Here is an 11,657-nt window from a genome sequence, read left to right on the forward strand (position 1 = left end):
TCTTCTTTTTTTCTACTCTACTGTGCTGGAAAGGGTTAACTCGGCAGGCCTGGCTTGCTCCAGCCTTGTACGTGCCCAAGAAAGACCCAGTGGCTGGTTCCTGGGAGAATGAGCACTGGGTCCTTGGGATATTCTGCCTGATGAGAGTGTTGTTGGATGCCCCGGCCTCAGGACTCACAGGGTAGATAAGGTCAGTCACGCGGGGGCCACAGGCGGAGCCCCAGTGAAAATCGTAGACACCAAGGCTCCCGCAAGCTTCTCGGTTGGCAAACCTTTGCACGTGTCCTCAGACGTTGCTGGGAGAATTAAGCCCAACTACTAACTCCACTGGGAGAAGACAGCTGGAAGATTGCTTCTGGGTTTTCCCGGTCGCTACTCCCTGTACATTTCTCTTTGCTGATTTTATTCTGTGCTTTCACCATAATAAACCATAACCACGAGGCCCACAGGTTTTGAGTGCCATGAGTCACTCTAGTGAATCGTGAACCATGAGCAAGGTTTTGGGGACCCTTGACGCACTTGGATTTTCATTTTCATTTAAAAAAATGTTAATTGTCCTCTGATTCTTAATCCTTAACTTTTCCTTTTCTCTTCCTTAACTAATATTCTGGCACCAGTTTTTATGCTCTATTGGTTTCGCATTCGTATTATATGCTTTTATGCCTGATCAGCTTTTTATCTTTTCTTCCTAAGGTTTTATATAAAGTACACCATTTTTTGCTACTGGATTTATATGTTTGCTGTTTTTAAAATTCTCTTCTAATCATTTTAATTTCCTGTTTTGTTTCCAGTTTCCAGTTTTACTTCTTCTTAATCTCTCCACTCTGGTTATTGTTTCATTGTATTTGTTACAGCCTTTCATCTTACCTGTGTTTTGTAATGCTTAAGACTTGTGGTTACACAGAACAGCAAGAAAGCCAGGCTGCAGACGTGGCTTGGAGAAAACTAGACAAAATCGCAGAGAGGGCACGGGACACTCTCTTCCTCTTTGGTTGTCCCTGAAGCCACGCTTGCATCTCCCTATTTGGTATTCAACATCTCTTTTCAAAGCTGGCTTTCAAAATTCCTTCTTATGTCAAACTTGGGAGGTTGCTATTTTAATAAGTCCTTAAGAACATTCCAGATGGAATGTTCAGAGCAAATTGAGAAGGTAGGACCTCCATGAAACAAATCTAATTAGGGTGCTATGTAATCACAAAAGTTAAAAAGCAAATTCAGGGGCACCTGGCTGGCTTAGTCCGTTAAGCGACCGACTCTTGATTTCAGTTAAGGGGCGTGAGATAGAGCCCTGCGTTGGGCTCCAAGCTGGGATGGAGCCTGCTTAGGATTCTCTCTCTCTTTGTCTCTTTACCCCTCTCCCTTCTCCTGCTGGCACACTCTTTCTTTCTAAAAGAGACAGACAGAGAGAGAGAGAGGGAGAGAGAGAAATCATTATTATTCAAGTTTGGGAAATATCTGAGAATAGAGCAAACCCACAAAAAGATGGATCATAAGAGATATTATTAATATTATTTACATTTAAATATGATAAGGCTTGGAGGACAAATATACAAGATCTAGTATCTATGAAGACACACACAGAGGAGGAGAGAGCGGCAGGTGATGGATGGAAATACAAAGCAAGAAGAGCCAGGAGTCAGAGAAGGAGGAGGAGGAGTGGATATTGCTGTGAAGCTGAAGGAAGGCAGGTTTTTTCAGGTAAAGGAGCCCATCAAGTGCACGTGAGGACACCTGCCAAGGTCATGTTTATGATACTTTATGCATTCTCTAGAAAGTAATAAAAATGCAAGGTTGCTGAAAGGACTTGGTAAAGAAAAAAAGCAAACTAAAAAAATAGAAGAAATGAACAATTAAAAAGCACCAAATCAAGGAAGTAAAAGACACCAAATGGATCAAGAAAGCCAAATAGGTTTTTCTGGAAAGACTTAAAAATAAAATGTTGGCAGTCTAGGAAATTACAAAACAAATAGATAGCAACAATAAAAGGGTTTGGGAAAAAGAAGGGAAATACAGACCAAAGTAAATTAAAAAATTCGGATAGAATAATATGTACAACATATAGAAAGTTTTCAATTATATACATGGTTTAGTCTTGTTGCCCATAATAGGATAGTGTCAAAGAAATAGTTGCTGTAGGGGCGCCTGGGTGGCTCAGTCGGTTGAGCGTCCGACTTCGGCTCAGGTCATGATCTCATTGTTGGCGGGTTCAAGCCCCGCATCAGGCTCTGTGCTGACAGCTCAGAGCCTGGAGCCTACAGATTCTTTCTCCCTCTCTCTGCACCACCCCCCTTGGCTTGCATTCTGTATCTGTCTCTCTCAAAAATAAATAAACATTAAAAAAAATTAAAAAAAAGAAATAGTTGCTGTACCTAGAAACCACAAGGAGGATCAAAGGAAAAACATACATGTGAAAATTCTAGGACATGAAAGTCACATACAAATTATATTTTAATACCTTTATAAGAAATCTTTAGAGCTCTAGTTTAGAAGTTAAAAAACCAAATGTATTAAAATAATGATAGGTAGGGGCGCCTGGGGGGCTCAGTAGGTTAAGCGTCGGACTCTTGACTTCAGCGGAGTTCACGATCTCATGGTTCTAGAGTCTGAGCCCCATGTGGGACTATGTGCTGACAGTACTCACCTCTCTCTCTTTCCCTCTCTTTCTGCCCCTCCCCTGCTCTCTCTTTCTCTCAAAATAAATATGTAAATGTTTAAAAATGAAATGAAATGAAATAAAATGAAATGAAATGAAATAAAATAAAATAAAATAAAATAAAATAAAATAAAATAAAATAAAATGAAATAAAAAATAGCTATAACTTGTCAGTGGATACACATTGCCCTACTTTACTTTGTTTCTCTTTCTCTACGGCAGGTGAGCACTTTAAATCAATGTCGTCCAACGGGGTGCTCCAGCCTTACCCCTAGGTCCTGGGATTTTTATAATGGTATTTTGTCTCTGGATACTTGCTAGTTGGTTTTCTTGGTGGTGGTGGTGGCGGGGGGGGGGAGGGTGGGGTGGCTGAAGATTCATTTTGATTACCTTACCTGAAAATTTTCATTCTTTTTCTATTTTATTGAATGACTTTGTCACTTATGAATACAGCCGTATTTTTTTTTCTCATTTGACTTATTGAGCCAATAGACTTACATTAATAGACTACGTAATGTTTAGCCATTTTTTCGTTAACGGGAGGAAAGTGCTATTGGGTTCAAGTGCTGCGGGTTTTTGTTTGCTGGTATTCTAATGGATATTTTGTACCAATAGTCACGAATTTGGTCGGGTTTCTATGTTGCTGTGTTTTAGTTTACCTTTTATAGGTTGGTATTCAAATAGGGTTGTTTAAAAAGTATTTTGGAAATGTTTCTTTCTTTTTGGATACTCCGGAAAAAATTTTGTTTGCATTGTGTTTTCCTTAAAGGGTCGAGTGGTTTCAAATTCCTAAATTCTCTGTACCTGGTGGATATTGGCCGTTGGTCTTTAACTTTTTTCATAATTTTTATAATGATACATATTTTAGATACTAAGATGAACAGCTATGTACTCATGACCCAGATTAAGAAATAGAATGTTATTGTACTTTAGAAACTTCATGTATGTCTTTAATTTTATTCCACATCCCCCCCCCCCCCTTAACAATTTCTTAAATGTTGTGTTAATCATCTCCTTGGTTTCTTTGTGGTTTCGACATGTTTTTGTCTCCTCAAGCTAAGTATTGCTCAGTTTTTGCCTGCTGTTGTACTTTATATACAGGGAATGAAACCAAGTACATTCTTCTAGGATGTGCATTTTTCCTGTAAGTTCTTAGGTGCCATCTGTATTGATGCGTGTGGCTGTAGTCCATTCATTTTCATACGTGCCCCAATTTGCTAATCCATTTTGCGCTGGATAGATACTTGGATGATTTCCAGTTTTTTTCCTGCTTTGAACATTCTTGTACGTCTCACTCAATGAATGTTTTTAAGTTTAAAAAAAATTTTTTTTTAATGTTTATTTTTGAGGGAGAGAGAGAGGGAGAGAGGGACAGAGCATGAGTGGGGGAGGGTCAGAGAGAGAGAAGGAGACACAGAATCCCAAGCCGGCCGCAGGGTCTGACCTGTCAGCACAGAGCCTGATGCTGGGCTCGAACTCATGAGCCGTGAGATCATGACCTGAGCCGAAGTCGGATGCCCAACCGACTGAGCCACCTGGGCGCCCCAAGAGTTTTAATAGTGTATGTAGCTGGCCATGCAGTTGTGTTTGTGGTTGTATATCAAAAATGTCAAGAGTGTTTTATAAGAGCACTTTAAATTTTTTTCCAGTGACATGGAGTGAAATTGTGTCTTATTGTGCTTTTGATAAGAACAAATGAAGTTAAAACTTTTTTTTTTTTTTTTACCGTATGTTTGTTCGCCACTTGGATTTCCTCATCTGTTTTTATCTCTCACACATTTTTCCTTCCGAGTTGTCTAATTTTTTTCTTACTTTGTTTTCTAATTATGATAGTATTCCTCTATCAGTTTCTGCTTTTGCAAACATATTCTGCCTTTCTTACTATTGTTGGAGGTCAAGAACATGTGACCCCAGCTGGCCCAGGAGCTGGACCCTGACATTCAGAGGCTGCTCACCTCATCCACTGTCCTTGGAATGAATGCTGCATCTGCCTTTTCCACACCAGGAGCTGTTCCAAGGTCATAGCCTTAAGGGAGTAAGGTGTTTTGGGGACCATCTGGACGGAATATATGACTGGGTCCCACCAAGGCCTGTATGCAAACCTTTAGGATTGTAGCAGTGGGTGCAGAGCCCTCCTGGCCTTGAAGTTCCCTTCCTGTTAAACTTGCCACCTCCCAACCTGCAGGTGACTGTCTCTTCAGTCTCTCCCTGCCGCATGTGTACGCGGGCTAGTTTGGAAACCAACACTTAGATAGAACACCTTATTTTTAATGCAGTTGATTTTATATGTCTTTTCATTGTGGTTTGTTCCTTTTTATATCTTAAACCATATTCTACCCAGAGACCTATGTAAGTTTAAAATATTTTACTTTTGTTTTAACATATTTAAGCCACTTAGAGGTGTTTTTAAGTAAGTTACATGATTAGCACACATTTCCTTTCTCCCTCCCTTTCTTCTTTCTTTTTTCTTTCTTTTTCTTTCTTTTTTTCTTTCTTTCTTCTTTCTTTTCTTTCTTTCTTTCTTTCCCTTCTTCCTTCTTTTCTTTTCTTTTCTTTTCTTTCCTTTTTTCTTTCTTTCGGAAAGGATCCATTTTTCTAATCTTTTTAAAAAAATTTTCGTTAATGTTTATTTATTTTTGAGAGAGACAGAGACAGAATGCGAGTGGATTGGGGCAGAGAGAGAGGGAGGCACAGAATCCGAAGCAGACTCCGGGCTCCGAGCTGCCAGCACAGAGCCTGACGCGGGGCCCAAACTCACCAGCTGTGAGATCATGACCTGAGCCGAAGTCGGACGCCCAACCGACTGAGCCACCCAGGCGCCCCGTCCATTTTCTAATCTTCAAATAGATATCTAATTTTCCCAGGGCCATTAAGACATCAATCATTTTCCCATTGGTCAGAAATGCTTTTTGTGCAACATGGGAAGCTTCCACATATGTGAGAGTCTCTGTATGTCTCAAAATTCTCTCCTGTTGTTTATTTGCTATTCTGTGCTACTTGTCCACCTTGGTGTTTTTAGCATATTGTCTTAATTATTGTAGCTTTAAAATCCATCTTGATTTTTAATAGGGCAAGTCTTCCTCTTTGCTCTTCTGCAAAATGTCTTAGCTGTTCTGGCTCTTTGGTTTTCCTTGTAAATTTTATAGTACCTGGGGGTAGGGGCAGGGCTTTGGGATTTTGGTTAGAATTGTATCAACTCCATTAGACAGTTGGGGGTATTGACATCTTTACGGCATTGGTTTTTCTTATCCAGAAACAAAATACGCATCACTGTTTATTCAGTTCTTCTTTAATGACTTTCATTAAAGTTTTATACAGTTTTCTCTGAAAATTAACATTTTAATGGTATTTTTCTAAGTATATTATACTTTTGATGCTTTTATAAATGTTTTAAAATTACATTTCAATTACATAAAATTACATGCAATTGTTCACTGCATATAAAATGTGACACTGTTTTCTTGCTAACCAGTCTTGCTAAAATCTCTCATCTCTTTTAATAATGTGTTTGGATTTTTCAAATGTGCAGCTCTGATCATCATCTGCAAAAGCATCAGCAGTGTGTCCTCTTTTCTGATCATTACCCACTTTGTTTCTTTCTTACGACATTGACTAGGACTTTGGATAAAATACAGAGTAAAGGAGTTCATGGCGGTTATCATTGCCTTGTTCCTAATCTGAGACGGAATGCTTTGGACATTTCAACATAAAAGAATATATTTGTTCTATTTTGTTTTTTAACATACGGTGTGTTAGTTTGCTCGGGCTGCCATAACAAAATACCTACCATCCATTGGGCGGCTTAAACAACAGAAATTTATTTTATCCCGGATCGGAAGTCTGAGATCAAGGTGCCAGCAAGGTTGCTTTCTGCCGAGGGCTCTCGCCTCGGTTTACAGAGGGTTGCCTTCTCCCTGGGCTCACACGGCCCTTCCCTGTGCTCCCGCATCTCCTTTTGTGTCCAAATTTGTGCCCAAATTTGGTATCTCCTTTTGTGTCCAAATTTCCTCTGTTACAAAGACACCGATCAGATCGGACGTAGCTTACCCTAACAGCCTCATTTGGATTCGATCACCCCTTTAAAGGCCCTTTCTTCAAATATTCACCTTCTGCGGTACCGGGATTAGGACTTCAGTGTGAATTTGGGGACACACCATCCAGCCGATAGCATGTGGTTTCTTTCTTTTATTCTTCTTTATCAAAAAAACAAACAAGTAAATATCATGAATATATGTTTAATTTCAGAAATGCTTTTCCTGCATCTGTTGAAATGGTCTATATTTTCTTTTTTAAAAAATACATTGTTAATTTCACTAGTAATTTCTAATTTTCATATTTTCTTTTTTTAAAGTTAGCTCTATGTCTATTCCACATTTTGATATGTAGTATTTGAATTATATTTTGCATCTAAATATTTTTCTAATTTTTATATTAATTTCTGCAAGTCATTATTTATTTAGAAACGTTTCTTAATTTCAGATAGATGTGTATGTGTATATATGTATATATACTTTTTTTCATTACCCTTTTAAAAATTGTTTTCTAGTTTAATTGTTTGGTGATTGGAGAACACATTGTTTCCAATGCTACACATTTTTCACTGAGATTTGTCTTGGGGTATAAAGTATTCTATCATTGTAAATTGTGTGTATGAAAAAATGTGTGGCACCTAATTTTCTATGTCTATTGATTAATCTTGTCAACATTGCTGTTCAAATTGCCTACTTAAAGTTCTGTTTGTTTTTTGGTTTGCTTAATCTGTTGTTTATTGAGAAACTGATGTTAAAATCTCCCATGACGATGGTGAATTTTTTAGTCTCTCCTAGCGGAGCTGTTAATTTGTACTTTATATATGTTGAGTCTCTGTCATCAGGTAAAGTTTACTTTGACTTGCTAAATAAAATATTATTTATTTTAGATATTATTTATATTTATTTATACAATTTATATTAATAATATAATAATATACTATTATTTATATTTATATTATGTATTTACATTTAAATGTGTAGCGATTTATTTTAGATATATTAATCTATAAAGTAAGGAGGACAAAAAAATGAAGTAAAATTACCTTTAACTATTTTCCATAAAAGTGTATTAAAACTAGGTTTCCCCTTTTAAATCTTAGTCAAATTAGAATCCTATTTTCAAAACTGTAACTTCATATATAGTTTTCAAAGATCCAAATCCATAATGATACTAAAATGGGATTAAGTATACTATGTAAAATTACAATATATCAACATATCAAACGAAAGTCATCAGCATTAAAATGATAAATTAACAAAACCATTGCTGCCATTTTGACATTAGCACAAATCTTTATGACAGAAACACAAGACAAAACAAAACAAAAAAACCAAACCAAAAAAAAAAACAAAACAAAACAAACAAAACCCGATGAGGCTTATATAATTGTTTTAAAGAGGTAAACGCACACATAATAGAAACACAAAATTCTGCTGCCCACTTAAAAAAAAAATCTATAATCTCTTTTTCCAACTGTTTTAGGACATTTATAAAAAATGCATTACGAACTGAAGAACAAGGAAAATCCCAATTAATTATAAAATCCAGAAATTATACGGTGGTGCCATCATGCAGATCTTACCACCATGTGCAAAGTATAGCAAAATCTAGGGAAATCTGAAGATCTAACATGTATTTTCTATGAATTATGATAAAGGGGCTAAAACTAGGACATGTAAGCTATGCACTCACACATAATATTTTGTCCAATATATAAACATTCAATGACACAATATTAAGAAAATGCGGTCATGTCCAAAGGGAAGAGCAAACCTTCTAGAATGAAGTCAACGTTGTATTTCTATGATTCTGCCTATTTACTTATAGCCTCTAATGTTCAGGCACAAATAGTAGGGCTCATCCATCACTGCTTTTAGGCTTTTGGCCACATACTTACATACATTGATCTTGCTTTATCCTCTGTGCCATTTCAGTCTAATTTGTGTTGAACAGTAGCCAGATGTGATATGGGACTGTGGAGGTGAGGTGGCTGTGACCACAGTCGTTCTCCTTGGGATCCCAAGTTGGGATAACTGGGGTAAACCCTGGGAGTAGCTGAGAGTCAGCAAAGGACCCCAACACCTCTTCAGCAAAACCACCACCTAAATCCAAAATAAGTTAGCCAAAATATGTACGGCCACAGTTGAACGTTTGTTTGAAGACAAAATCGTTTCTTTTCGTGTCTTCAATCAGCCGAAGAATTTCCTGTACGGCTTTATTATTTCAGATTTTTAGATTTAAATCTCTTGCTCACAACACCCTCTGTGACACTTGGACATCAGCTGTGTTGGCTTTGTCTGTGTTTACAGAGCAGATAAGTCACGTTCTCTTTGATTTAGCACAGCTGTGTGGCAGCAAACTCTTGCAGAGCCAAAGTAAGGAAAGAAAACTACCCATAAAACTAGAGCACAACAAAAATATTAAAGTTACAGAATCTTCTGTGGGTTGCTCGTGGAGTGAGAGATCATCTAGTTACAGAGATAATGAGGGAAAAGTTGCTTTTCCAAGAAAGACCCACTTATCTGTACAGCATGAAAGCTAGAAAATCTGTTGCCTTATGCTTAGAAAAATGAAAACAGGCATAATTCAACAGAGAACATCTGAAACTGAAAAAGGCTTTGCGAGTCTACCATTTAAAAAATGTTTTATTGAACATACGTACATATATAGAAACGTATGTATTTATTCTAAGTGTCTGCATCATCAGATTTTCACGAAATGAACACAGGCACGCATCTGGCACCCAGATGGAGATATAGAATATTGCCAGCATGTGCTTCCTTCCAGGAGATACCCTCTACCTCCCAAGTGTAACACTCTCCTGGTTTCTAACGGTACAGATTAGCGTTGGCCGTGTTTCTACGCGCTGAACTGAACCCCACGTACGTTATGCGAACGTACCTGGAGTCTGTTTCCCAACATCTGTTGGTAAGAATTATTAGTGTGATGCATACCATTGTAGACCCTCTGTTTTCATTGTTGTGTAATATTTCACTATCGTCGTGTAATATTTCACTATATCAATATATAACAATTAGTAACAGGTGATTGGCGTTTGGGTAGATACTCTCCTGTTCAATTTCCTGGAAGAGTTTGAGGAGAACTGGTACTAACTATTCCTTCATGACATATTTTGTAGAAATATAAATGAAGCCATGGACCTAGGAGTTTGCTTTGTGGGAAGATTTTTAACTACAAATTCAGTTTCTTCGTCATTAGACTATTCACATGATCTTTTACATCTTTTCTTGTTGTTGAGCAATAAAGACCTTTATTACAGGACCAAAGACAGGAGGGAGGGCGATTCACTTGCCTTTTCCGGCTCTGATTTTCCTCACACAGAACTCTAGCTCCTTGCCCTCCAGCTCGTAGCCGCGGCCACACTGGTCTTGACGAGATGCACGCAAGAAGCTTGCCCTGCTGGAACTGCCTCTCCAGAAGGTGCTGATTTTGGCATTCTTTTTCCTTTCATCAAATGTCTTCTGAACTTGCTTTTATCGTTTTTTGCTTGAAATCTCTTCCTCCTTGGGAGTCAGCTTGGCCCCCTTCTTGTGGCCCGGGGGCAGTGCTGGAGGGACCCACGCCGCTGTGGGTAGGGTGTGCCGTCCTCCAGCACCTTGCAAGATCTTCACCAGGGGCTCCGTGCTCACCAGTTGGCTGCTGGATGCATTGTAAATAATAGGAACAACCTTTGTTTTGTGCACAACACCGGGAGCCCCAGGAGAAGTCCCCACGTCCAGCCTCCAGGCGCGGGACTTCTTTCTGCCCCCCCTCCCCAAAGCGCGGACTGTGTGTATGCTGGGGGGTCCCAGCGCATACCTCTGCTTCCTGTGGTGGGGCTTTCTCTTGCCACCGGTCTTGTGGCATTCCTGCCACTTGTCCCCAGAGATGCCCATTGCTCTCGTGCTGGCTGCCGAAGTGTATCTGTTGCATCTTGGATGAGTTTTGGTACTATGCGTCCTTAAGGAATTTGTTAATTTCATCTAAATTATTGAATTTATTGGCGTAAAATTGCAGAAAATATTCCATCATTATCCTTTTAATATCTTTAAAATATTCCATCGTTATCCTTTCAAAAGCTTTAGTGTCTGCGGCGACAACACTTCTCTCATTCCTGAAATTGGTAACATGCGTCTTCTCATTTTTACTTCTGATCAGTCTGTTTAGATACTCATCAACTTTGCTGATCTCCAAGAGCCAGCATTTGGTTTTACATTGTTTATCTCAGGTAACATTCTTCTCTCTGTGTCAGCTTTGATATTAATATAGTCATCCTTTCTTTCGATTAGTGTTAAAATGACATACTTTTCATTGCAACTTTCACCCATTTGTGTCTTTATATTTAGTGTTGCTTGTAAACAGCATATCACTGCATCTTGATTTTATGTATTTATTTTGAGAGAGAGAGCGCACGTGTGTGGGGGTGGGGAGGGGCAGAGAGAGAGGAAGAGAGAATCCCAAGCGGGCTCTGCACTGTCAGCTTGGAGCCAGATGTGGGTCTTGACCCACAATTCATCAGATCACGACCTGAGCTGAAGTCAGACACTTAAACTGAGCCACCCAGGTGCCCGGCCTCTTGATTTTTTAAAATTATTTTTTAAATAACATGACATATAACATTATATTATATGATATTATATGATATTATATTATATTACAACATTATATTAACTTCAGGTGTACAATATGATGTTTGTTACATAGAAAAGAAAATGATCACCACAATAATTCTAGTCGACATCCATCACCATACAGAGTTACAGTTTTTTCCTTGTGATGAGAATTTTTAAGATCTACTCTCTTCACAGCTTGTAAATATACAATATAGTATCATTAACTAGATCTTGATTTTTAATCCAATCTGACAATCTCTGGCTTTTAATGGGGTATTGAGCTCATTTGCATATAATGTGATTATTGATATGATTAGGTGCAAAACTATCATCTTGCTTTTTTTGGTCTCATCTGCTCT

The 11,657-nt window shown here is 38.3% G+C and overlaps 1 pseudogene; it reads right to left on the reverse strand.

Annotated features, from left to right (window-relative positions):
• Positions 1 to 9,990: 9,990 nt before the first annotated feature.
• LOC132682693 (small ribosomal subunit protein eS8 pseudogene) lies at positions 9,991 to 10,581 on the reverse strand (annotated as a pseudogene).
• Between the last annotated feature and the right edge of the window lie 1,076 nt (positions 10,582 to 11,657).

The sequence above is a fragment of the Panthera onca genome, chromosome C2 (assembly GCF_046562875.1).
Source record: "Panthera onca isolate mPanOnc1 chromosome C2, mPanOnc1 haplotype 2, whole genome shotgun sequence".
NCBI lineage: Eukaryota > Metazoa > Chordata > Mammalia > Carnivora > Felidae > Panthera > Panthera onca.